At 40.1% G+C, this 26,144-nt stretch overlaps 1 long non-coding RNA gene across 1 annotated transcript in view; it reads right to left on the bottom strand.

Annotated features, from left to right (window-relative positions):
• Positions 1 to 18,911: 18,911 nt before the first annotated feature.
• Positions 18,912 to 26,144, bottom strand: part of LOC122460396 — a 29,090-nt gene continuing 21,857 nt past the window's right edge. The window contains exon 3 of the long non-coding RNA XR_006281674.1: positions 18,912 to 20,887. This is a non-coding gene — a long non-coding RNA (uncharacterized LOC122460396). The remainder of the gene's footprint in view (positions 20,888 to 26,144) is intronic.

Raw genomic sequence — 26,144 nt, 5'->3', positions numbered from 1 at the left:
TGAGTTGTTGTAAGACTCATTGTTAAGTGCTTTTTATCTTGTATGAAAAAGAGTGATTAAGTGGACACACTGTGATTGCTCTGGCTTGTTAAATTGATGGTTTCCTGCTTGTTTTAATAAATTGGTTACATTGTCATACTGATTTGATATTGTGCAGGTTCCAAAAAGATTTTGATATGAGACCAGAATTGCCCAGATTCATTTCAGTCCCTCCCTCTCTGATGTAAAAAGGGAAATACAAGGGCATAGATTCGTCTCTTTGAAGGCCAGTATTTGGGAACTCTGGGTCATCTAAGATGTACTTTGCTATTCATTTTATGCTCTTCTTCTTTCATGATGCCTGTTTTGTGTTGGACTGAGATGGATGATGTATCTCTTACCAGCAAAGAAAGACCAGCCTTACTTTGAGCCCTTCTCAGTGTCGCTCTAGCACTTCAGTACTTGACTTGTTCTGGTTCACAGTCTTGAGCTTCAAATCTAGAATTAAAATGCCTCAAAAAAGTTTGGGGGATGAGAAAAAGAAAAATGCTTAAATGCATGCTTAATGACTGGACCAATGAGACTTTCCTCAGATGCTGTAATACAATTGGATCTACAATTTGCTCTGTTTTGAAACAAACACAATGCCTAAACTCTTGGCGTTTGGCACTTTTCTCATCTAGAAAATGTAAAAGTTGGAGTTAAATTAATGTACTCTCCCTCTTTCTGCCCGTCTGGTCTCAAACTAATGTCAAATCTTATGAGTCCCAAAGGAGCCCTTTTTGTGTGTGTTTTTAAACATGACTTGAAAGTCTGAACTGTGTTCCAGAAATAACGTCGTCTTTATGGGACTTGTGTTTGGAAGGGTCAAATGTTTTCCCTGTTTCTTCTCTTTCTCCTTCTGATGAATGGCCAAAGGCTCTAAAACATGTGCACACACCCCATATAATAACTTTATTTGTCCAGTGAAATAGAGCTGGGTTGATTTCATGCTGAGTGTCATCCCATGATTTCTGAAGCTCTGATGGCTGCCACAATTGAAGCAGTTTGCATTTCTTGATGGCTTGGCCTATTTTGTTTTTTCAGTAACAGGAAAGTTTCAGTTAAGTTTTGATGAAGCCCATTATATGTGCAGTTCATAACCTCTGTTGATTACAGAATTTTGAACCCATTCATATTGTCTATGCATTTAAAATTTCCTAATTTCCTTTCAGATTTTTATTGAGCTTCAGATTGTCTCTTTACATAGCCATAGTGAACTTGAGTACTAAATCAGCTACAATGGACAACATTAATCATTTATCATTGCCACTCTTTAGTGACAGTGGTACTATAGCTCCTAACCTGAATCTAAGAAGATACTGTGGTTTCTCATTAAGTATTTATTTAGATTATACATATAAATCATTGAAAAGGAGCACCTGTCCCTTGTTCTAGGAGCTCTTTGAGAGTTCTTAAATAAACAGTCTTGGACAGACCACTCCTGTAATCTCCCTTCCACATCAACCAATAATCTAAGAGCAGAAAACGTGTTTAAGGACTCCTAGCAGAACTTTCCCATTCTTACCCATCTATGGAAAACAAGTGGGCCTTGCAAACTGCCCTGAAATTGAGAGTGAATACTGGTGGCTTAAGGTAACTCACTGTACTACCCTTAGAAAGCCAATTATAGTGCCCAAGTATATGGTAATAGACAGATACTATGTCTCTCTGTTACCATAGTATCAGGTGTCCAGAACAACATAATACTATAAGCATGGGTGGTAAGTTATGCCCCCCAAAAAAGTTAATGTCTGATGAACTAATAGACTTCCTCAAGCAAGTGGATTGTAGCATCCTATTTCTTTACTTCAGTTGAAAAGCACCTTTTTAAAATAGCAGAAGGGGCACATTTTGTTTTTTTATAAATGTGTCTTTCGGCTGCCTTCAAACCAGTACCTGGTATATATTAATGAAATAGATCAAAATGGAAGGAGAAAATTCTCATTAACTTCAGTCTTGACATTATCTGGTCTACTTTGCTGTGTTCCCAGGGCCCCAGAAGTTTGGGTGCTGTGGTATCTTGAAGTATGAGCAAAAGGATTCTGGGGTTTGTCTTAGAACCCTGTATTGTCAAATGCAGCTTTAATATTAAAAATTGATCCTTTACCATACAATACCTTTCTGAAACCGCCAATCTCTACTCTGCCCTTTCTGATATGTCATGAAGTCAAAACTAAAAGTGGGATGTAGGGATAGATTCTTACAGTGACACAGGGCCAAATTCAGCTGCCGTACTTCAGTGGAAGTTGCATCTGCTCATCTGGGAGTAAAGCTGTGATTCAGCAATGTACTTAAGTATGTGCCTAACTTTAAGCATTGGAGTAGTTCCATTGACTTCAATGAGACTACCCATGTTTAAAGTTAGGCATATGCTTATGTACCTTGCTGAATCTGGGCCTAAATTTGGGGTCTAGAGTGGGTGCTGCTGCAGAATGGTTTTTGGCACCAATGGCTCTACTGTACATGGCCAGAAGAATGTATTTTCATTTATAGTCAGAAACTGAAGGAGGAGACAGACAGGGACAGAGAAAATGTTAACATTGAAAAGTTGTTTAGATTGCTATTTGTTTTCTGATCTTGGGCCTGCCAGAAGAAACTGCTTAAGGGTGAAATTTACCCCTGTAAAGAGGGCCAGCAAAAGACCTATGTGCCACTGAACTCCCACTTAAGCCCTGAAAATAGGATTTAAATGGTGATTAGGACTCATACGAGCCCTATATACAGGAGTGCCTTTTACTCCCATGGAGAATGAGAAAACACAGCGGAGGACATAAAAGGAAAGGAAAAAGAAAAGATCTGAAAGATTCAAGAAAAGAATAAAATGATCAATAAAAACGTTCACTGGAGACTTATAGACAGAACTGTGGATGTTTGTTCCTTAAAGGAAAGGCTTAAACGTTTTAAGGTATAAAAAACATGGCATTCTGAACCTCAGCATGTACCTCGTACTCATTGGAATAACCAGTAAAACCCATCCCAACAGTTAAAGTTTGACCCTGCAATCATACAAATTTCAGTAAAGCAAGATACTTTCCAAGCATACTATTGATACATACTATTAAGTGATTTCAAATATATATATATATATATACACTTTACTTTCACTGCCTGTGGTTGCAACTGACGCTTGGATTGATGCAGTTTGGACAAAATGTCTCGAAGAGAAAGATAGTTACAGAAAGTTTACAGAATTATCTACAAGACAGTGGATGAAATCCTTGCCCCATTTATGTCAATGGCAAAATTTCCATCAACTTCAATGGGGCCAGGGTTCCACTGTTTGTGTCCTGGAAAAAAAAGGTGGATTTTTATCCAACTTGGAATGATAAGTAGAAGATGATGTGAAATCACCATTCCAAGAGACAAAGAAACATGAGCATTTTCTTGGCTGTGAAGCATGAAGACCCAGTGGAATCCATGATTCATAATTGCAGTGTATATAGCTGGAATAGCATCAACAAGTGCACTTTTTACTCTGATGATATTATTTATGTTTTTCACCTAAATCATTAGTAATAGCAAAAATGTCAACTCTGAAGAGGCTGGCAATGAGGCATAGAAGTATTTCCACAGCAATGGAGAAAAATCCTTATAAACTGATCCGAGAATAAAATGCCAAGAAATGAATTGAACAGCACAGCTAGCTCCTGGTGTGTATTAGAAAAGTTGAAAAGCTAAAATCAATTCCAATTACATATTATTTTACTATTGTGAATCCAATTATTGCTGTCAGCAAGAAGGGAGAGCTTAGATAGAAAGGTCATTCCAAGCATTACACCGTTTCATTTTGGTTGTATGCTTCAGTGGGGTTGGAATAATATCCACACCTGTCACCCTTACAAAAAGAATAACGACTGAACATATAATACAGAGATTGCAGCTGGTAGAAACCACGTAAAATGTGTACTGACATGATGTCGCCAATATTTCCTTTCTGTCTCTCAGGTAGGGAAATACTATTGTCCCCATTTACTGATAAGGAACTGAGGCACAGAGAGACTAAGGCTCAGATTGTTAAGGTATTCAGTGTTGCAATGCTTAACTGATTTAGCAGACTAAATCTCACTGAAAGTCAATGGGACTTAGGATCCTAAGTCCTTAGTCACTTGAAAATGAGATTTATGCTCCTAAGTCAGTTAGGTGGTAAACACCAAGCAGAGCATTGCCTAAATCCCTTTAAAAATCTGAGCCAAGGAGAGTTGCCCAAGATCACACAAGAAATCTATAGCAGAGCAGGAAATTGAACGTAAGTCTTCCTGAGTCCTAGGCTAGTGCCCTAACCACTAGACAACCCTTCCTGTCCCTTATGCCCTCATCCTCCAAAGATTTATGAATGTGCCTAACGATGCATGTCTTTAATTCCATCAAATATTCTACTAGTATGTAAAATTAAGTATGTGCGTCAGGACGGGACCTTCTGATTATTTATAAAAGGAACTGTTTTTAAAGAAATACACCTCTACCAAGGCACCAGGTTTGATGTTGGTCATCTCGCAGTCTAAGACATACAACTAAAAGAAACTTGTGATACAATTAAAAGAAACTTATGATAGCATAACTTCTGTATTTCACAATTTAAGATGTTAGCAAAATAGTTATTGAGATTGACATTAAGGATACATATCCTCTCAGGACCCTTCTTATGGCTTCCAAAATTTTTTTTTACTCCAAATTAGGTTCAACTCCTGCAAATATTTAAGCAAATGCGTAAGACTTTGCAGGGTTAGGGTCTTATTTACTAAATATCTTTCTCACTCAACTATGGTTAGTGTACCTGGTGGCAGCATCCTGAGGAACTACATGGCATGAGGAATTAGGCCTGAGGAATTTTTGCTTGACTAGCTCTTGACCTTCCAATCAGTAATGCAGGTGTGTTTGTCTGGTAGAAAGCAGAGATGTAGCCTGAGAACTAGGACTGGTTGAAATTTTTCAGTGAGTTCTACTTAGAACAGAAAGAGATCTAGCTGGCAAAAAAGAGATTGTCCCTCAGCCCTTGTGTTCTACTTCCCTCCACTGTTCCCAAATGATGAATCTGAGTTACAGCAATACCTAATGTCACTCTGGAAGAGACATTCAGGGACAGTGCAAATGAAGGGTCAAAAAAAAAAAGCTTATTGAAGCTTTTACTTTATAGTGTCTCTCACGGCTATTTAATCACACTAACTCATAAATTGGAAGCAGGCATTAAAATTCCTGGCAGCATAGAATAAATGGCATGGTATGAAATTTTCTATAATACCATTCCTACACAGGATTGCTTATAAAAAAAAAGAAGAAGTTTTAAGTTTGATTGTTCAAGTCAAAAATGTTTGGCCCAGATCCTTGAGGAGCACATAGTGCAACCCACAAAGGGTTTTTGCAAAAGTGGCTTTTAAGCCAGATGTATGCTCCTGGGGGTGTCTGGACACCCAGCTAGTCCCCTGGCATAAGTTAGACCAGCCTGAAGGCTGATATAAATTACTCTGCCTGCCAATGGCCTCAAGGTAATGCTTGGATGCAGGGAAGCCTTGACCACACCATCTTTTACCCAGCCATAAATCCTTTGCCAGCTACATAGAACACAAGTGGTATAGGAACCTCTGTGCCTCCAGAGGATTGCCGTATACTGAGCTGATCCTTCCAATACCACCTTCAGGGCCACTATATAGAAAAACAGTGAGGAGCCTTTGAATAGTGCCTAAAGGACATTATTCTGAACATCTGTCCTGGATGAGAACATTTGCAGGCTGGATCTTTCACCCTGGTTTCCTTTGTAAGTACTAAAATTCTAAGGGCTTGTCTATACTGCCAAGTTTCTGTGCAATAAAGCAGCTTTTTGCGCTCAAACTGCAGACTTGTACACATTGTCAAGCCACTTTGTGCACAGACACTCCTCAGTTGCAGTGCTGCAAAAAACCCACCTCGACGAGAGTCGTAAGGCTATTTGCACAGAGGCTCCAGCGCTCTATTGCCCATGTAGACCACTAGATTGCTTTCTGTGCTGTAATTGGCCTCCGGAGCTGTCCCACAATGCCTCAAGTGACCGCTCTGCTCACTGTTTTGAACTCAGGTGCCCTGGAGACATGCGCCCCTCCCCTTTCAAAGCACCTTTTCTGACAGCCCTTGTGTGCTGTTCTGCTCTGAGACACAAAGCAAACCATTAATGTGGAGTGGAGGCAGGTGTCTCTGTATATGTGTGTGTGTGTGTGTGAGAGAGAGCAAGAGATTGCTGTGCAGAGAGCCCAGGGAGGGAGGTGGGAGTTGATCGGGTTTCCCCCTCTCACTGCCTCAGGACTGGTTGCTTCCTGCCGCTGTCTGAACTTACAAGACAGCATGCTGACACACTCTCTGTCCCCCCAAAACACTGTCTCTCTCCCCCACTTCAGACACACATACACTCCCCATCACACACTCCTCCACCCCCCCTCCCCACTTCAAAAGCAGCTGGCAACGTAATAGGATGCCCTTGGAGCAATGGGATTGGGAAACCTGCATCATGTGACGCTGTGTTTGCCCCATGAGGCATTGCAAACCCTTTCCAAAGCACCCTCCGGCCAGTTGCACAGTGGGATAGTTACCACAATGCACTGCTGTCTTTGCTGTTGCAAGAGCTGCTAATGTGGATGCGCTCCAGCGTCACAAGGAGCACAGTGTGGACACGCAACAGCAGTTTAATTCCAGCGTTTTAATAAAAGTGGTATAACTTGTGGTGCAGAAACTTGCCAGTGTAGACATACCCTCAGAAGAAAAGGGAAATCCCACCCCTGTTCTTAGCCTGTTCCTGGCATTAATTTCTAAAGTTATGTCACAGATTCAGTTGCTTAACAACATACCATCACATATGATAAAGCCATAATGCAACAAAAAGTAAACTTAGCAAATGTAGCTTTAGCTCACATTCATCCAAATAGCTAATGTTTTGGGTGAACTGAAACTTCGGTATGAACCAGCTTTGCTCACCTCAATTTTTATATAAAACAGGCCTCTTTCTAAAGACCATGTTTTTAGATTTCACATGCTGGTTGCCGAAACCCAAAGGCATGTTATGAAACCATGAAACACAAAATGTCTGCTGGTTTATTGAATGGAGGACTTTAGAAATGAACAAATTCGGTGTCATGTTCAATACAAATCCAGCAAACAGTTTTTAGACAGAAATGATAACTCTTTTTCATAAGATCAATTTGCTGTGTGACTGTAACATTTGTAGCTCATGTCAAATGTGCTCTTTGAATATTTATTTTCATAATGCCTTTTAGAGAGTATGGAACTTAAGGAGTGGTTTGGTTCTAATCAAAAGCTCAATGAATGTCACTAGTTCGTTCAATTCTGCGTTCCTCCTGTAAATGCTATTTGGCCACATTAGAGGGAAATTTACTTACATAGTCAATAGTATTGTTATATGCCACATGTCTTTTCCTTTTCTCTCATACAACTGTATTGCTTTAAAATTTAGGTGCAACTTTGTTGCTTATGAAAGTGAAAGAGTGACAGCCCTTTCTAGAAGGAGAGCAGAGGCTGGGCAAATTTTCCTGCCCACTTCTTCTGAAGCATCTGTCTTGGGCCATAGCAACCCAACTATCTTCCCTGCTGGGCTTTCCTGATTAGATACAGCAGCTCGTTCCAAGTTGTGAGATCCACATGCAAAAGAGTTCAGTCTTGGTAATGGGACTAGGCAAATCCCATCAAATTCATTACACTTGTAAAACGATGGCTGTTTTATTGCCTATGCCCCATTGGAATTAATCTACTAGTTCACATGCATATAAAACTCTTTGGGGATTGCTCTAACTATACTGTTATAACATAACATGTTTGGGAAATAGGAGTACTAGGGTCATACTTGGAGCAAATGAGATCTCTTCTATACCATAAAAATAGCCAGTAAGGTGCCAGTTACCAGCCAGCAGCAGAAAGAGAATCCAGACTCCTCCTATCAATGCACTCTCCTTCCAACCCCTAGTCTTATTCACATGTGAGAGACAGTAAGGAAAAATGTGAGCAGCATTCTGGAACTCTGAACTGAGGAGGGCTATTAAAAATGCAGACAGCAATCCTAGAGCTAGAAAGACTCTACTTGCTCATAGTAGATCAAAAATGAACCAGGACAGAAGGATACAATATAATACAGATGTCAATAACTGGATTTAGACTCACCTTCCACTGGAGAAGAGTTAGACCAATGCTGAGCACTTTGAACATCTCATCCTTATATTACAGTTGCCTTGAAAGTCCCAGTCAGTGTTGGAACCTTACAGTGTTGGGCACTGCAAAAAACACATAAAATGACATAACCCCTGCCCCAGGGAGCTTACAGACTTAGAGAACTGGAGACATATGTATCATGGATGAAAGAGAGGTATACAGTCAAATATATACAAAATGTTTATAACTATATATACATATGCAATTTTTTAGTTATAGACTCAGTGCCAACTATCCCCTTATGCCCCATAACCTAGCTACCATTAATTGGGTGGGCTTTTTTTTTTAGGCAATGTTGCAGAGTATGTCTTGAGGAGAAAGTTGAAGTAGGTTGTGGCCTTATGGATCGGTTCAAAGAGGTCGTTCTATGTGTAAGGAGTGGCATGGAGATATTTCTGTGAGATGGTGACAAATGGGCAGACTAGGCTGAGGTTCTTGGTGGATTGGAGGAAGCGGGGGCAGGGGGGAAGAGGGTGTTGCATTAAAACACAAAAGACCTAACCGGAAGGGAGAAATAGATTTATGAAGGGTTTTGAAGGTGAGGACTAGAAGCTTGAACTTGCTGCCATAGGTGTCAGGCTTTGGTTGATTTTTAAGAAAACTTGTGCCCCATTAATGAAGCCATTAAGAAGTGTCTAACTGATGCTGTTGTTTTACACTAAACTGAGGAGTCACTCTTCTAACTGTTAGGTTTTTACCTATAGCTTTTGCTGCTGTATCAGGTGACAATCCTAAGTATCTTTGGTTTCAGAGTAGCAGCCGTGTTAGTCTGTATTCGCAAAAAGAAAAGGAGTACCGGTGGCACCTTAGAGACTAACAAATTTATTAGAGCATAAGCTTTCGTGAGCTACAGCTCACTTCATCGGATGCATTTGGTGGAAAAAACAGAGGAGAGATTTATATACACACACACAGAGAACATGAAACAATGGGTTTATCATACACACTGTAAGGAGAGTGATCACTTAAGATAAGCCATCACCAGCAGCAGGGGGGGGAAAGGAGGAAAACCTTTCATGGTGACAAGCAAGGTAGGCTAATTCCAGCAGTTAACAAGAATATCAGAGGAACAGTGGGGGGTGGGGTGGGAGGGAGAAATACCATGGGGAAATAGGTTTCAGAGTAGCAGCCGTGTTAGTCTGTATTCGCAAAAAGAAAAGGAGTACTTGTGCAATGCATCCGATGAAGTGAGCTGTAGCTCACGAAAGCTTATGCTCTAATAAATTTGTTAGTCTCTAAGGTGCCACAAGTACTCCTTTTCTTCATGGGGAAATAGTTTTACTTTGTGTAATGACTCATCCATTCCCAGTCTCTATTCAAGCCTAAGTTAATTGTATCCAGTTTGCAAATTAATTCCAATTCAGCAGTCTCTCATTGGAGTCTGTTTTTGAAGCTTTTTTGTTGAAGTATATCCACTCTAAGATCTGTGATCGAGTGACCAGAGAGATTGAAGTGTTCTCCAACTGGTTTTTGAATGTTATAATTCTTGACGTCTGATTTATGTCCATTCATTCTTTTACGTAGAGACTGTCCAGTTTGGCCAATGTACATGGCAGAGGGGCATTGCTGGCACATGATGGCATATATCACATTGGTAGATGCGCAGGTGAACGAGCCTCTGATAGTGTGGCTGATGTGATTAGGCCCTATGATGGTATCCCCTGAATAGATATGTGGACAGAGTTGGCAACGGGCTTTGTTGCAAGGATAGGTTCCTGGGTTAGTGGTTCTGTTGTGTGGTGTGTGGTTGCTGGTGAGTATTTGCTTCAGATTGGGGGGCTGTCTGTAAGCAAGGACTGGTCTGTCTCCCAAGATCTGTGAGAGTGATGGCTCGTCCTTCAGGATAGGTTGTAGATCCTTGATGATGCGTTGGAGAGGTTTTAGTTGGGGGCTGAAGGTGATGACTAGTGGCGTTCTGTTGTTTTCTTTGTTGGGCCTGTCCTGTAGTAGGTGACTTCTGGGTACTCTTCTGGCTCTGTCAATCTGCGATGGGTACCCGCATGGCCCCACAGTATGCCAACATTTTTATGGCTGACTTAGAACAACGCTTCCTCAGCTCTCGTCCCCTAATGCCCCTACTCTACTTGCGCTACATTGATGACATCTTCATCATCTGGACCCATGGAAAAGAAGCTCTTGAGGAATTCCACCATGATTTCAACAATTTCCATCCCACCATCAACCTCAGCCTGGACCAGTCCACACAAGAGATCCACTTCCTGGACACTACGGTGCTAATAAGCGATGGTCACATAAACACCACCCTATATCGGAAACCTACTGACCGCTATTCCTACCTACATGCCTCTAGCTTTCATCCAGATCATACCACTCGATCCATTGTCTACAGCCAAGCGCTACGATATAACCGCATTTGCTCCAACCCCTCAGACAGAGACAAACACCTACAAGATCTCTATCATGCATTCCTACAACTACAATACCCACCTGCTGAAGTGAAGAAACAGATTGACAGAGCCAGAAGAGTACCCAGAAGTCACCTACTACAGGACAGGCCCAACAAAGAAAACAACAGAACGCCACTAGCCATCACCTTCAGCCCCCAACTAAAACCTCTCCAACGCATCATCAAGGATCTACAACCTATTCTGAAGGACGAGCCATCACTCTCACAGATCTTGGGAGACAGACCAGTCCTTGCTTACAGACAGCCCCCCAATCTGAAGCAAATACTCACCAGCAACCACACACCACACAACAGAACCACTAACCCAGGAACCTATCCTTGCAACAAAGCCCGTTGCCAACTCTGTCCACATATCTATTCAGGGGATACCATCATAGGGCCTAATCACATCAGCCACACTATCAGAGGCTCGTTCACCTGCGCATCTACCAATGTGATATATGCCATCATGTGCCAGCAATGCCCCTCTGCCATGTACATTGGCCAAACTGGACAGTCTCTACGTAAAAGAATGAATGGACATAAATCAGACGTCAAGAATTATAACATTCAAAAACCAGTTGGAGAACACTTCAATCTCTCTGGTCACTCGATCACAGATCTTAGAGTGGCTATACTTCAACAAAAAAGCTTCAAAAACAGACTCCAACGAGAGACTGCTGAATTGGAATTAATTTGCAAACTGGATACAATTAACTTAGGCTTGAATAGAGACTGGGAATGGATGAGTCATTACACAAAGTAAAACTATTTCCCCATGGTATTTCTCCCTCCCATCCCACCCCCCACTGTTCCTCTGATATTCTTGTTAACTGCTGGAATTAGCCTACCTTGCTTGTCACCATGAAAGGTTTTCCTCCTTTCCCCCCCCTGCTGCTGGTGATGGCTTATCTTAAGTGATCACTCTCCTTACAGTGTGTATGATAAACCCATTGTTTCATGTTCTCTGTGTGTGTGTATATAAATCTCTCCTCTGTTTTTTCCACCAAATGCATCCGATGAAGTGAGCTGTAGCTCACGAAAGCTTATGCTCTAATAAATTTGTTAGTCTCTAAGGTGCCACCGGTACTCCTTTTCTTTTTGCTAAGTATCTTTATGTGAGTAATTAAGATCCAAAAGCTGTTTAAAAACTGCATGTCTTCTGCACAGGAAAGCAAAAGCAGCAAAGACCCCACACAGGGGTAATTCATATCTCATGTGTGCCAAGGGAGATTCAGGGCAGATCCATACAATTCACCAGGAAGATGGGAGGAAGAGAGATGTATGAGGAATGGGACCAATAGGTCTATGCACTTTACTGAATTTCTGATGATGTGTTAAACCTGGTAAATTCAAAGAAAACCTTATAGGTCACACTGTTGAGAAGGAGACAGCAAAGTACTGCTGCTCTAGCAATATTGAAATGTTAGGCTACAATAAGGCAAAAATGTTTGGCTTGTTTCAGATATTTTCAATGCCTCCTACATATAAAAAGAGAAAAATGTTGTGACCCAAATATGTAAGTAAATAGCTGCCTTGCCAGGTGAAATTTTCACATAATCTTTTTTATTTCCCAGTCTGCCCCCAGTAAAACTATACTGCTAGTTTTAGGGAGCAATCTTCTGGCTGGATGAAAATGTCTGTCTGTCTATCCCTGAGTGTGAGTCTGTGATGATTCGAAGGTGAAGAGTCCACTCTGAATGTATGACACGGTTTCATTGATGGTCCATTGTCTTCCTTTCTTGGCACAGCTGGCATGCAACCACTGTTCATGGCACTTCAGAGCACATAGTGCACTTTACCGTGGCACTTCATTGGTTTAGGTGCTGTTCCGTTGTCAAAGATCTCTCACTGAAGTTTATCATGATATGCTTGAAGTTATTTTAACAGCTTTGGCTACCAAAACTGAGAAAAAGAAAGAAAGAAAGAAAGAAAGAAAGAAAGAAAGAAAGAAAGAAAGAAAGAAAGAAAGAAAGAAAGAAAGAAAGAAAGAAAGAAAGAAAGAAATCACAGACCTGCTGTTAGGCATGGGCTTCCTTTCATGTCATTTCATGACTTAATTCAATATTAACTTTTTCCAAAGTTATCAAAACGGTTATAACAATAGAGGACAGCCACTCAACCTTGCAGTGGATTGTCACTGTGTGTGTGTGTTTGTCTGCAGAGAGGAGGTTTTTTGCAGTTTGTTGTTGAATTATGCAGCTAATCCAGGAATGTGAGTCAACAGAAACGAAGGGCTTTTTGTTTTCCTTAAAAGATTATGTGATTATAACAAGAAGAAATTGGCTAAAAGAAGACTGTGTCTTTTATACTCTGTCCTCACACTGATAGCTCAACAGATAAAATGTTCCAGGAAGTCCATCTCTCCAGGTGAGTATGAAAATGTACTCTGAAGATTCTTTAAAAGGACACTGCCATGTGGCATAGGCCCAACAATTATATTTTGTTTTCGAAAGATGCAAGTGTGAGATAAGATACTAAGAGAAGTGTTTTTATTACTTTTTTTAAAAAAGAAACTATGGGTAATGTGTTGGAGCTAGAAATTATAGCCTTACCACATTTATGCATCCTACTTATTGTATTACAAGGAAATACTAAAAACTCTAAATATTCTAAAAATTAAAATAAAGTGTATTCCGTTTCGAATTATGTCAGCAAAAATATACATATTGATAATGTTGACAGGGCCAAATGGGAAACTGTGACTCAATTTAATATAGGAAAATTTAACAATGAAACAGCTTACAGCATGCAAGAATCTGACTTGTTTGAATTAACATGGGCAACAATCATTAAGTACTTTCAGTAACATTACATGGGCTCAACTCCTATAGAGCTCTTTATTGTTCATTAGTGAGAAAACATGTCAACACCACTCTTGCAATGAAAATTTGATTTGTCCTTACCATAAATGACACAGTGGACAGTGCACACTCTTCCATCTTGTTAAAATATATTTTTAAGAGAGACAGTATTATTAAAAAACAGCCACTCAGAGTCTCTGCTAAGAAACAGCATTTTAATACACAATCTTCCATCTTCATTTGAGCCTATACTTTGTCAGCCTGAATTCCAGCTCAATCTCCTTAGATTGGCTTGGAAAATAATTATTTTTCCATGCCATACCATATGGCTGAGACTAATTTTCCCTGGCCTACTCACCTCTCTTTCTGAGCCAAGCAAGAGACTCAGATGGGTTTATGTTTCTGGCATGCAAAGAAAAAGATGGAATGCATAAACAAATTGTCTCTTAAATGTTATGAATGAAGTAGTGTTTTCTGTTTTAGTATGATTTTTAAAGATATATTGCTCTTTTTTATTTTTCAAGGCAGTAAAAACCTTATAGATTTTTAATAGATGAAATCTATAAAGCAATTATTTAGCTATCACTGAAACTACTCAAGAGTGGGAAATTGGCCAAAATGCAGGCACCTGCTGTAGTCAAAGCAAAGATTATGTCTACACTACAGTGACTACAGCAGCACAGCTCTGGCACTGCAGCTGGGCTGCTGTAGCACCATAGCGTAGACACTTCCTACAGCAACAGAAGGGTTTTTCCACTGGTGTAGTTAATCCACCTCTTTCAGAGGAGGCAGCTAGGTTAATGGGAGAACTGTTTCATCAACCTCGCTGCGTTTACAGTGGGGGTTAGGCCAACCTAACTATGTTCACACGGTGTTTTCACAGCCCTGAGGGAGGTACCTAGGTCGATCTAATTTTTAGATGTAGACCAGACCTAAGGTATGTTGGAAGTTAATGGACCAAATTCTGCTCTCAGTTATGCTGGTATAAATCCAGAGCACTTCCAGTGAAATCAATGCTGTCCAAACTCAAATGTGTTGAATGATATAGAATAACCCAAAGGTGTCTATTACTGTTTCCAGAAAGGAAAAATCCCAGCTCTGATCAGGCCTCCCAATCATTAAGGATTCACACATGAAAATTAAAGATTTTTGTAGCCTTCCTTTTGATCACTGATGAAGCCTATTATATTCACTGGCGTGCCTTCATCAAAACGGTGTTTTCATGCAGATTTGTCAAAACTAAAACTTTTCATGGAAGCATATCAGTATGATGAAGCTGTGATCAGGAAAAGTTCTCAGGTCCAGGATTCAGACTGGTAGCCATGTTAGTCTGTATCAATAAAAACAATAAGGAGTCCTTGTGGCACCTTACAGACTAACAAATTTATTTGGGCATAAGCTTTTGTGGGCTATAACCCACTTCATCAAATGCATGGAGTGGAAAATACAGTGAGCAGGTATAAATATACAACACATGAAAAGATGGGAGTTGCCTTACCGGGGGTTAGGGAGTCAGTGCTAATGAGGCCAATTCAGTTAGGGTGGATGTGGCCCATTCCCAACACTTGACAAGAAGCGATGAAATATCTAGTCAAAATCAGAGAGAGAGAGAGAGAGAGAGAGAGAGCCTGGTGGTTAGGGCACTCAGCTGGGATGTGGGAGTGCATGTTCAAGTCTCTGCTCTGCCTGATTGAAAGCAGAGACTTGTTAGTGGGTCTGACCTGTCTCAAGTGCATGCACTAACCACCAGGCTATTCTGGGAACACTCTCCTTTTTTGCAAAATAGTAATAATAATAACAATAATAATTCAAAAGGTATTAGGTTAGGGAGTCAGTGCTAATGAGGCCAATTCAGTTAGGGTGGAGTTGGCCCATTCCCAACACTTGACAAGAAGCGATGAAATTTCTAGTCAAAATCAGAGAGAGAGAGAGAGAGAGAGAGAGAGAGAGAGAGCCTGGTGGTTAGGGCACTCAGCTGGGATGTGGGAGTGCATGTTCAAGTCTCTGCTCTGCCTGATTGAAAGCAGGGACTTGTTAGTGGGTCTGACCTGTCTCAAGTGCATGCACTAACCACCAGGCTATTCTGGGAACACTCTCCTTTTTTGCAAAATAGTAATAATAATAATAATAATAATAATAATTCAAAAGGTCTCAGTTTTATTTTGATGCACAATGTTTTGATGGGAAGTTTATTTCAAATTTTGAAAATGTTCACAGGACAGGAGAACCATTTCCTGTCCAGTTCTAGCTCAGATTCTCTGATCCAGATGGATTTCACTCTGTGGAGGACTAGAGGGTTGGGAGCAAATGTAGTTGTAAAGCACTGTTACACTACTCCAACCCCAGTACACACCAGCCCCTAGCTTTAGTTCGAGTGCCATCAAGGTACTGTACAATTGATTAATGCCTCCACTTGAGAAGAAGCAAAAAATTATTAACCCTATTGTTATACCACTTTACTTCAAGCCATAGGCTGCTTCAGCATGAGTTCATGGTTTTAATTATACCCTCAGAACACACACAGCACCACTCAGGTTTGGCACCCACCATCGATAATGCTGAAAGCGATTCACCTGCCCTGACCAGGCTCAGATTCGACCATTGTTGTTCCTGGCATCATCATACCAGGCCCACCAGACCAAGAGCCCAGAGGTAAGAGTGGATAGGTAATACCATTACCACCAGCCCAGAGGCCGGAGCTCAGAGAGAGGTGGGACTGGATGCCCCCTAGCTTTCTTTCAGAGAGGAAACTGGACCACAAAAGGCCTCCCCTCAATATCTCATGCTGCGCCAGGGGGAAAATTAGCTTTCTCAATGGCCTCTGTGACAGATGTAAAAAGAAAATGAAAATAGCTCTCCTTACCTGATCACTCTTGTTACAGTCTGTTTGGTAACACCCATTGTTTCATGTTCTCTGTGTATATAAAATCTCCTCACTTTATTTTCCACTGCATGCATCCGATGAAGTGAGCTGTAGCTCATGAAAGCTTATGCTCAAATAAATTTGTTAGTCTCTAAGGTGCCACAAGTACTCCTTTTCTTTTTGCGGATACAGACTAACACGGCTGCTACTCTGAAACCTGTGACAGATGTGTTTATAACAGTCTCACTCATACTCTGAGTCATGCAGTATAAGTAATGGTCAAAGGGACGCTTACTTCAATTCAGCAAAAACAAATTCAGCCAAAAAAAACCCGCCTGAATTCCACAGTTTTTCCATAGCCATGAAAAATCAATTAACGAGCAGCACAAATCCTGATTGTTATTGTCACATGCAAAGGTGACTTTAGGCTATTGTGGCTGAATCCCATATGCTCTAGTTCTGTTTCTTGGAAATAGTTGGAATTAGTGGTAGAACACCAGTACCTAAGGAAGCACATTTATGTTTTCTCTTCTGCAGTCACAGAGCTATTGATGGGTTTTGCTAGATTATAATATTATGCTATAAAATGCTGCATTAATCCACAGTTAATAAAAAATCTACAAGATCATTGCAATATGTCATAATACCCGTGGCTGTTATCTGATGTGGTGTTCAGATGATTTCTGCTATAGCTATTAGCTAAAAGGGAGGAAAAAAATCTTAACCTCTGTTCCCTGTCCTTGAGCTGTAGAAGGATACAGTCTTGATGTTCCAGAGACTATTTTAAGGTATCCTTGCACTGAAGGACCCCAACCTGTGAAAAAAAACAACTCTGCTTCTCCTTCAGCTGAGGTGAGCAAAAAAGGATGGAGAAGACCTTTGTGTTATTCTGAAATATGTATGAAGTAGCTATTGACTAAGTGGATGAATAGCTTGTGAGAGGCGTAGTCCACAGTGAGAGAGAGAGAAAAGCAAAATAGAACGTGTTCTGTTCATACTTCATATTTAAATGCCTGCTGTTTTATAGGAACAGAGGAATTAACAGACTGGATCAAACCTGAGGTCCATCTAGTCCGGCATCCTATCTCTCCCATTGACTAGTTCTGGATGCTTCAGAGGAAGGTGCACAAAACCCCACTAAAGGCAGCTGTGGGGTAATCTGTCCCCATTAAAATCTTATTCTAAACTCTAATAGATAATGATTGTCTCAAACCCTGAAATATGAGGTTTTATATCCCTTCCAAAACTTCTCTGTTTCATTAACTATTATAACTGGATACTTTTGTTATACATAGAAACATACAATCTGTCTTTGAATTTTATTAAATTCTTGCCCTCAAGGACATCTTGTGGCAATGAGTTCCACAGCCTAATTACACTTTGTATGGGAAAATATTTCCTTTTATCAATTCTGAATTTAGAACTTTTTAAGGTCATTGAATGCCCACTTGCTCTTGTGTTATGAGACAGGGAGAAGAGAAGTTCCTTATCTACATTCGCTAACCCATTCATTCTTTTATCATGTCCCCTCTTACTTGTCACCTTTATAAAGTACACACTCACAATCTTTTCAATTTATCTTTATTTGACTATTTTCCCATGCTCCTAATCATTTTCTTTGCCCTACTCTGAACTCTCTTTACTTCTGCAATATCCTTTTTGAGATGGGGTGGCCAGTCCTGAGATCATACCAGCTAATCGTACTCAATAGATTAAAGCTAAGGGTGGAGGAAGTCATTCTGAACCCACTGGAATACTATACGTATGGAAATTTAACTCAGTTGTGAATGTTATTGGGGTCATGTTCCAATTTAGATAGAAGTCTCTAAATCTCAAATACTTCTTTAGTTTGTCCAGTATACTTATGCAAACTGTATCCCAAAATACTTTACAGAAATAAATAATACAGTTACAGAATTTAATGACAAATAAGAACAGTGCGAAACTAAAGCCCTAGTCCTGCAAAGCTTAAGCATGTGCTTATCTTTACTCACATGAGCAGTTCCATTGAGCCCATCCATGTTGATAGGGAAAACTATCTGTTTTTCTTCTCAGACAATTTTGCTAATTGCTCCACAAGCAGGAATCCTTTTTGCTGTCAGGAATCAGTCTTTTGCCTTCTCAAGCTATAATGTGTGCATTAACAGTGGGTTTGGAGGGGTAGAGCTGAAACAGCTCAAGGGCAAACTGTAGCATTTAGCTAAGTAGGGATCAGTGCAGAGCTGTTTCACCTACTGAGGAGCTCTGGGAGAGATTGTGACACAATTTCTCCCCCAGCATAGTGTGTAGGGAGACTGAAGATGATACCGCTTGCCCCAGGCAGTGCAGCGCAGACAGCTTAGAGGTCAGTGTGAAGCCTGACCTTGGGGCACACTTGAGGAAGCAAGCCCTTGTGCTCTCCTGAGAACATGAACTGTAAATATGGCAGGCCCATACACTATCTCCCTGCCACAAACCTATGTAAGGGTCTGGCCGAATTTGGCCCTTTGAGTATTGTTCCTTAGGCTTCATGTGCTGCACATAGCCCTCCTACTGCAGGGAGAACTTGTCAGTGGCAGGAGGCCATACAGGGAACAGAGGAAAATGTAATAAGTAAAATGTAACAAAAATGGGCTAAATCTCTTCTGTGTTCATGCATGTTCTTGTAATATTGTGAGACTGAAAAGTTGTAGAAAATAGTTCAGCAAACAATGGGAGTAAGAATCATAGGAAGAGACAGGAGCTAGAGAAGAAAGAGCAATAAAAGACACCTGGATCCAGAACTAATGATGGGGTGTAGGGTAGGGAGAAGGTAGGAGAGAAATGTATGTCCAGTTGTCCATCGGTACCAATGATAATCAGCCTGAAAAAATTCCTAGTACAAGCAACCATATTTTCCCCTTTAGATACAAAGGGCAATGGAAATACAATCTACTGTTTGCATAGAAAAAGCATCAGTAGAGGAAAGGAAGACACACATATGGGAACATCTGCTCCACTTGAAAGATAAGCATGCACTAAGGTGGGAGATATGCCTGCACAATAGGCATCAAATTACTACTAGCACAGTAGGGAAGAAAGGAGAAGGAGGAGAGGGAGGAAACAGAAAGGAAAAGAGATTGGGGTCGAGCACAGCTTGAGCATTGAGTAGTGTAGGCTAGAATAATAATACAGAAGAAAATGTTGTCTCTCATCCTCCTGTCTTCCAAATCTTACAAAGAAATTTCTTTCATAGCTGGTATTCCTAAACTCAAATCAGCAACATTGGGAGCAGTACAGAGCAATTAAAATGAGCATGAATAATTAGGTAAAAAGAGAAAAATCTTAAGAAATTATATTATACACACACACACACTTTTGGCACACTGAAGCCTACCACTTTAAGTCAATGGGATTTAAGCATAGGCTTAAGTGTTGTCTTGAATCGGCACCCAAGAGAATGCAGATATAACTGGCACCACAGCTGAGAATATGACAGAAAAAATTAAAAACTGTATGAGAGACTATTAGAAATACACATGCTGCATGGGCTATATAGACATAAACCACAGCAGATTGATAGATGTGGATAATTAAACTACATGGAATGCACTGAGAAACATGATAAGATTGATCTTGGTTATGTCTTGATGATATTTCCTTCTTAGTGAATGAGCAGCCATGCCAAAATATATTAGACAGTTTGAGTTCATGCGTTTTCATGTGTGAGTACAACAGGTCTTTGAGGCACGATTCATTCCCTTGGGGTGTTCTTAGAATGGTGCAGCTATGCATCACTCCTTACACAGGGTAAAGTGAAAAACCACCAGCTAGCTCTTAATATCTGTAAAGTGCTCTGAGTTCCTTGAAAAAATGGCATATAATAGTGCAAAGTGTTGTTATAAGTGGCTGCAAAATTTCAATTTAAAATGATACTATTTTGTAGCTTTAGGTAAAGAACGTGTAGCTGCATTAAATTCTTTTTTTCTAGAAAAGATACAAGCATTTGGCCTGCCATCCTGTATTCTGAGCCTAAATGCCAGAGTTATAAGTCCCAGAAAGGTGGAGTTTACTATGGGAATGAGTAATATACACTGCTGTCATGAGGCAACAATTTGACTTCTTTGAAGTCCTCTACACTTGAGCATTAAGGCCCTGGTCCTGCAAACGTTCTGCATGTGCTTAACTTTATGCATGTAAATAGCAACATTGACTTCAAATTATGCACATGTGTATACATTTGCAGAATCAGAGCCTAAAAATAAGGTATGTTGTTGAGTGCTATGTAAAGCTATGTATGCTCCTAACTTTTAACCAGAGGAAGCCATTTGCAATATACTACAAGTTTTATTGGTTAGTTGGTTGGTTAGTTCTCATGCTGTTTCATGTCTGAACAACATAGAGGCCACCAAACATGTTATGTGCCTCCATGATGTTCTGTCTGGAGCTGAATCTGGTGCGCTATGTGGCAGGATACCTGACACCATCCAGACATTGTGTTTTAGTCTTCTGGGGTGGGGTGGAGGGTGTCTCTTCCATCCCGCTTGGGTCAAAGTTGAAGATGATTCTCACAGGGAAGTTGGTAGGTGTTCGGAACAGATGACTATACCCGCTTCAAGAGTGTTGGGTGATCTTTTGAGAGACTGGGACCTATTTAGTTAGAAAATGGAGCTCTTCATTTGACTTGAATTTGTACCATTTGATGCTTTTAATCATTTGGCAATGCTTCATTTGAATTGTGCACAACTTCTTTTTAATCTTATCAGTGAGGGGCCATGTTTCAGTCCCACAGCTCAGAAAACTTACCACCAAAGTGTTATATATCCTCAGCTTCCTCTCTGTACTTAAGAGTGGAAGAGTGTTTGGTTTGTGAAATGCAGTCTTGATGAAGCACTTCATTACTGATGACAAATTTTATTGGTCCTAAAAATTTGAAGAATTATGCTACATAATCTCAAGAGTCATTTATTGGCACATTGTCTATTAACTAACTATATACATATGTATAAATATAGACCATTCCTGTTGCAAAGCAAATAGAGGTTATAAAAAAGTGGAGAAACTGTTTTAAAAATGTTCTCCTAACTTTTATTATATAATTTTGCATTTGGAGGTAATTATGCAGTAAATTACAACTGTGGCTTTAAAATGAAATATGTTTTGGCTTTGTTAAATCAGACATTTACATCCCTATTTAACAAGCCATAATATTTTACAATTTAAAATTCTCATTTTGGTTAAAAAAAGTCTAAAAATTGCTCCCTTGATGATAATGGTTGAGTGAGAAATCTATACTGATGACATTAGAACACAGTTATCAGCCTGCTGTTCATACTACTCCAAAGAGTAATTGGATCTATTGCAGTGATTTATCCTCAAATATTCTTTCATGGTCAGAAATGCTAATCTCTGCAGAGAGTATATGAGAAGACTTTTCATAAGCGATTATCGCTGAAGACCATCAAACAACCAAAGGAGACAACATTAAACTTCCATAATGGCATCCTCCAGACTGGAGAGACCTCTCAGGCCTGGGCTGGCTTTTGAGTAACCATTTCCCTGAGGCCTGCTTGCGTACAGAACTCAGCTTGGTCATTCACATCACATTCCCCCAGTGTCAGCATTGCTGATTGAATATAGCACGCTGTTTACAGGAATCAGGAAACTTTCTTCAAAGAATTAAATATCCCCAAATAAAATTACATGGAATGAAATTCTGTTACCCTTATTTTGCGTAGAGCCTTGCTCCATTATCAGTCCCATTGACTGACATACGAGTGGGAGAATCTGACCCATAATGACTGACGTATCAGTTCAGAATTCATGCAGTTACCACAACAACAGTGCATTTACACAGCAGGGTCCATAGTGCCCTGTGTCCATGACCACACTATATAGTTTTCTTCCAGACATCTAAGAGCTCCACAGGGTTTTACTGATCTGGTGCAACCAGGTTAATTACGGGTGACTGCCAACCAGTCTGTGGCTGGGTAGTATCCACTCCTGACCTGAAGTCCGATCTTCAGAGCTCAAAGCATGGGGACTTTGTCTCTGATGTGGGCAAGAGGATCAAAAAAGGGCCAGCTGGTGGTGGCCAATGATTACTTCAGCCCTCTCACGGCCAGTTCTCAATGATACATCCCTATTACCGATAAAGCAAAAGCATCTTATACACAGTGAAATGGCCTCCAGCCTTCATGTGTACCATTTAATTTTGATGACAGTTACAGTGTCAGGCATAAAAGAAATTCAGAATTTGAAGTTTGTTTACCATGCTCCCATGCTGTTATGATATATTCACAGAGAGCACCCAAATTGCTTAACAATAGGGTGTGTTGTGCCTGCCCTTTCCCATCACTCATATGACACACATGAGGTCATGGCAGTTTCTGAGTGGAGGTGGCTGGGGATCTTTAAACAGAAAAGCAATCTTACTTTATGAATGATGAAAGGCAGAACTTAACAACGGGCCTTGTGATGCGACAAAGGCAGGTGAACTTACATTCATCAAAAACATTTTAAATGGGTAAAAGCACCTCTCCCCATCCCCTACTACCACTAAGAAAGTAGCAAGTGGCATAAACTGCAAGGCAAATAGGTCAGTCACTGTCTGTCTCCATTCTGTCCTTATAAGCATGCAGCAATTCTCCAAATATTTCTGGAATTTAATGTATCCACCCTATACACACCCTCATCATATATCATTTGAAAACGTATTTTATGCATGTTTAGTTGAGGTATGCTGTGAATCTGTCAATGATGTTGTAAGCCTGTAGGCAAGATGAAACAATGATGCCCAAAATTTCAGTTTTGCACAGTTCCAGAAATTCTACAAGCCTATGACTACAGTTTTTGCTATGCAGTATTGTTGGTGCCATGTTGGTGCCAGGATATTAGAGACACAAGCTGGGGGAGGTAATATCTTTTATTGGACCAGCTTCTGTTGTTGAGGGAGACATGCTTTTGCGTTTACACAGAGCTGAAGAACAGCTCAGTGTAAGCTCAAAAGCTTGTCTCTCTTAGCAACAGATATTAATCCAATAAAAGATATTTCTTCACTCACCTTGTCTCTTTACAGTTTTACTGTTTAAGTTAATTTAAATACCTTATCATGGTGGTTATTAGTCAAAGCTACCAAACAACCATGTATTAAAAGATTTGTATTGGTTTTACCAGGGCAAGTATTTCTTTTCTTTTTTTTTCTTCTTCAGAAATGATGAGGCTGCTTAGCATGTAGCAAAAATGGGGAATATCAGCATTTTGAAATATACCAGCATGAAGTGTTTTCACATCATGTTCTTAATTGTCAAAGTATCTCTCAAGTGATTATAATAATGTTCTGTATTTTCAATTTAAATTTGCTGACCAGATCAGTCTCTCTCTGAAAGTTGTGCATCAGGAGCAGTAGATTGTGAGCCAATAGTTTGTATTGCATAGTGTGTAGATGTAAATGTACATGAATTCCTAATGTAATGCTTCTCCATTTGTAAGCTTTTGTACATACACTTTCATTTAATCTTCTTCGTAAAAGGTTTTAAATTGTAATTGCCTGTGGATGCAGAACAAACCTTTGAACTATACTAGCAAGTAGCTTTTTAATTCAGTGACACTTGTGCACAAGTCAGTATTCGTGTTAGAGATAACAATACACCGCATCATATTATGAATATGCAAAAGCTATGAGAGAAAGAACTAGCCTAACAAGAAATAGTGAAGACAAAGTCCACAAACAAATCCTTGTCTCTGCACTAAAGAGGAATAAAGAACATGTTACAGCTCTTACCAACCATGTCATCAATAATATGACAAACCTATTGGACCCTGAATCACATCCAGAGGTGCTTATCACCAGCCTACATGCAACTACTGAAAACAGCAGATGTTGGTGAAGACCAAATGGAGAGATCTGTGAGAAGTACATTTGATTCTGATGGGATGTATAGCTTCTTCAGCCCAGTCAAGAAATCTGGCATCAAAACATGTGCTGACATGGCCATGACCAAATTTAAGTCTGGCAAGTGAGGAACAATCACAGCAGCTAAATTGTTTTCTGCAGAGCTCTGTCCTTAGCAAGATGCAGAAATGATGTTTCAATGGCAACTGTTCTTAGTCACTGACTAGAACCTGTGCCTATGTCCCTCTGTCTATGCTGATGGAACAATGAGAAGAACAGACAACACTGAATTAGGGCATCAATTGGAACCTCAAGCTGAAAGAATCCACAAGCTAAGAGCATACAACAAAGAAATCACAGTGTATATCAGAGATGTCCTGGCTGTCATACAAATGATGGCTGGAGACAAATTCCACACATTTGATGAATTGGCTGCTGAGTACTTGAGGCAGTTCCTAAAAGGATTTGACAAAATTAATTCTGTAATCAAAGTCTTTGACAGATATAGCAACAGTAATTCTGAAAACGCAGAAAGACAGCCTGGGACAGGATGTTAGTTTGGATGCAAGAATCTCAGGTGATTGCTGGGTACCTTGTGCCTCCAGAGAAAAATTTTCTAAATGTGGCATCCAAAAAGAAGTCACTTGTAAAATTCCTCTTTGAATATATGGTTCAAAATGCACCTGTGCACCAGCACAAAAACTACTTCTTGATGGAGGCTTTTCCAGTGGTGAAGTAGCAAAGTCCATCACCACTAGAGGTGTTGAAGAAACCCGAGAGTTGTATAGTACTCAAGAGGAAGCAAACACAAGAATGTTTCTGCATACTGGAAGTGCCAATATGGCTTTTGGGTCTCTTTGTTCAAAGGAACCATAGTTTGAGGTCACCTGATACAGATGTTTGGTCCTTGCTGTTCATTACTTTCCAAACACAGATCACACAAATAACATAGATTGAAACAGGCACCCTTAGCAGCCCAGCTGACAAGCTTTGCTTCATATATGTGCATGCAAATTGTGATGCACTGGCTTCTGAATTCTGCAACATACTTTCTTCTGAACACTCATTAACAGAATGCGACTCTTTGTCAGTCCTATTTAGTATTGGGCAAAAAAATCTGTTTAATGTTGTTGTCAAAACAAAGGGAGCTCACTGCTTTAGAAATCTTGCCAAATTGGGAGATAGTGATAGACTAGCCACAATTTCTGCAGCAAGGAAGTTGGAAGCAGTGCTATATGACTACAGCAAGAAAAAAAAGGAGACCCACAGAGACCTGAATTGCTTGTGCCTCAATCTAGAGCTATCAAAAAGAACAAGTCACTGGCCAAACTCCCACCAGTTTTGAAGAGCATGACAAAAGAACATCTTTGTAAACAAAGATTTGAATGGCTTTGCACATAGGGAATCTAGATATTGGATCACCATTGCAACATGGATGCAAAAATGTGGATTATGAACTACTTCCTGTATTCTTCCAGAGCCTAATGGCATCTGAGCTTCTACAAGACCTTATCTGTGCCTGTTCCAGCATAATCAACTGTGTCTAAATTCAGAACACTCTTCCCTGCACAGAACTGTGTGCATGCCAAGGCAATGAAGACTGTGGTAACCCATGCACTCTCAACCGGGACCATAATGATGAACAAGATGATGATAATGATGACTACAAATGTCACCAGTGCTATCGCTTTTAGATGATACCTATATAAATGTATTATTAGATTTTGTTTTACCCTCTACGTTGTTGTTGTGATGCTTTTGAGATCACAAAGAAATCCAATTTTGTGTCTTGAAATAATACATAGTCATTGAACTAGCAGAAATGAATGCAGATATTTCAAAATGGTCATTTTAACATGTTGATTGTATCATTGTTATTCCCGTTTCTATGTTAATGGCACCACTTAACAGCTCCACATCGTATCTTTTAAAGTACACATAATAATCTTTCAAATGGTGTGTGATGTGCATGTGTGGAGAGGGTACTTTCAGTTGACCAAGTCTGTGGTATCT

Source organism: Dermochelys coriacea, chromosome 5 (assembly GCF_009764565.3).
Source record: "Dermochelys coriacea isolate rDerCor1 chromosome 5, rDerCor1.pri.v4, whole genome shotgun sequence".
NCBI lineage: Eukaryota > Metazoa > Chordata > Testudines > Dermochelyidae > Dermochelys > Dermochelys coriacea.
Note: the sequence above shows the minus strand (reverse complement) of the source record. Positions and strands in the feature narration are given on the sequence as shown.